This window comes from Myotis davidii, unplaced genomic scaffold, assembly GCF_000327345.1.
Source record: "Myotis davidii unplaced genomic scaffold, ASM32734v1 scaffold204, whole genome shotgun sequence".
NCBI lineage: Eukaryota > Metazoa > Chordata > Mammalia > Chiroptera > Vespertilionidae > Myotis > Myotis davidii.
This window is the reverse complement of record NW_006299715.1, coordinates 489,252-491,474: the sequence shown is the minus strand read 5'-3', so window position 1 is coordinate 491,474 and position 2,223 is coordinate 489,252. Positions and strand designations below refer to the sequence as shown.

General features: G+C 40.9%; 1 long non-coding RNA gene across 1 annotated transcript in view; it reads left to right on the top strand.

The window, feature by feature from the left end:
- Positions 1-37, top strand: part of LOC107184990 — a 7,389-nt gene extending 7,352 nt beyond the window's left edge. Inside the window, exon 3 of the long non-coding RNA XR_001515902.1 lies at positions 6-37. This is a non-coding gene — a long non-coding RNA (uncharacterized LOC107184990). The remainder of the gene's footprint in view (positions 1-5) is intronic.
- Positions 38-2,223: the final 2,186 nt, after the last annotated feature.

Below are 2,223 nucleotides of genomic sequence, written 5' to 3'. Positions count from 1 at the left end.
GCCAGTGGGGGAGGACAATTGGGGGCTATCAGGCCATCAGGGGAGCAGTTGGGGGAGACCAGCAGGCAGGCAGAAGCAGTTAGAGGCAATCAGGTATGCAGGCCCGTGGTTAGGAGCCAGTGGTCCCGGATTGTGAGAGGAATGCCCGAACGCCAGGTTAAGCTCAATCCCCCAAGGGGTCCCTGAATGGGAGAGGATGTAGGCCAAGCTGAAGGAACCCCCACCCCCTCCCGAGCATGAATTTTGTGCACTGGGCCTCGAGTAATAAAATAAAGAAACAAATGTACAAACACACACATTTGAGGGACAGTATACATACTTGCACATATTCCCACTCTAGTCTATTAGACATCATGTGAAACTTTTAACAGTCACTTACATTAACATTAACTTTATTTATTTTAATACATTATTCTTAGAAAGTGAGATTAGATAACTGAAAAAGAATCAAGAAAATAAAAAGTCAAACAACATTTGCATAGAATCTGTGATTGTAAGCCTGGGCATAAAGAAGCATTTTCTAGAAAAGTAAAATGAAATGAAAGAAGGAAGAGAGAAGAGGAAAGAGAGAGAGAGAGAGAGAGAGAGAGAGAGAGAGAGAGAGAGAGATCATCAGGATAGTTTAAGCTGTACTATCCTGCATGCCTAAATTGTTTGTAATAAGTACAGCAATCTCTATTTCCATATTCAATATGCCAGTTACTTAAAAACTAATAAGTTAAGAAGTGAGATGGTAGAACCTCAACACTAAGGCAGTATTTACCTAGTTCATATTAGCAATTTCATAGATGAATAAATAGTATTCTAAACTGGAAACTAAGGAAATTTTGGTTACAGGCACGAGTAACTGATTAAGTATCATAAAACCAGAATCAACTGGTTAAGTATCAAAAGCAGATGGATAAAAGTGACTCACAGAAGAGCAGAAATAACTGAGAAACAAGACTCAGAACAAAGGTTTATGCAAGGATCCAGGTAACTGTGCTGCAAAAATAAACATCACTTATTAGAGGCTAACTTTAGAAAGCTATAAAAAAACACTTTATTGGGTTCTTGCAATAGTCTTAATGTTGTATTAAGCCCTTTAAGTGTATTAACTCATTCATTTTCTTCCAATAATTATTTTTTAAAATATTTTTACAGAGAGGAAGGGAGAGGGATCACAATACCAGATATCAGTTGGAAACATCGATGAGAGAGAAACATTGATCAGCTGCCTCCTGCACACCGCCCACTGGGGATGTGCCCGCAACCAAGGTACATGCCCTTGACCGGAATCGAACCCGGGACCCTTCAGTCTGCCGGCCGACGCTCTATCCACTGAGCCAAACAGGTCAGGGCCTTCCAATAATTATTACTATGTTCATTTTACAGATCAAGGAACCATCAGTAAATCAGATGCAGAATTGGGAGTCAAGCCAAGGAGTCCAATTTTAGGAGCCACATTCTTTATTATCATGAAATTCTGCCTGTATTGTGTAATCAGCAAAGCTTGTGTAAAATATTGCTGAAGAAATGGCAACTTGGTGACCACATACACTAGCTTCTCTCTGTTTCTGTCCAGTAAACTGGACAAGGTGATATATGCCACTTGAAGAGCTCACCCCTCAGAACTTTCTGTAGGATCCTTCATGATCTCTCTTCCCCCACCATCCTGGACAACATCAATATCCTCAATGACCTTGGAAGCCACATGGTGATACCAAAGTCTCCACAGAATGGGTGCCTGGTGGTGTGGAGAACAAGCCCTCCCCCAACCAAGGTCCTCCTTAATACACTTCTCTCATAATAAAGTGTTGAGATTTCCAGATTCATCTACTATAATAACCAGCATTACCGCACTAATCCATCCAGACATGTAAAATATATTAGAAGAATACAGAGCAGAGATAACGTGTCTGAGAACATCTTTCCAGTGAAGGTGACATCTGAAATTAAAGTGGAAAAACAAATCTATAACTTTTTTAAAACCTCTCCCCAAATTAGCTAAATTTTAGGACGAAACTGGGTTTGAAGTTAGAGGACTTGATTTGTCAAAGATCTGAAGGACTAGAATTTCTCAGGCTGCTCAGGTCCCATGCACTCCTGGCAAAGGCCAGATTCAGACGTGAAATGATGCTTCTATCTTTTCTCTGTTCTGACCCAGCCAGGTTACTTCAATATGCTTTCTTGGGCACCACCTCTTGCTCCAGGTTTTGGCTAAAGCCAATGGGGGACACACAA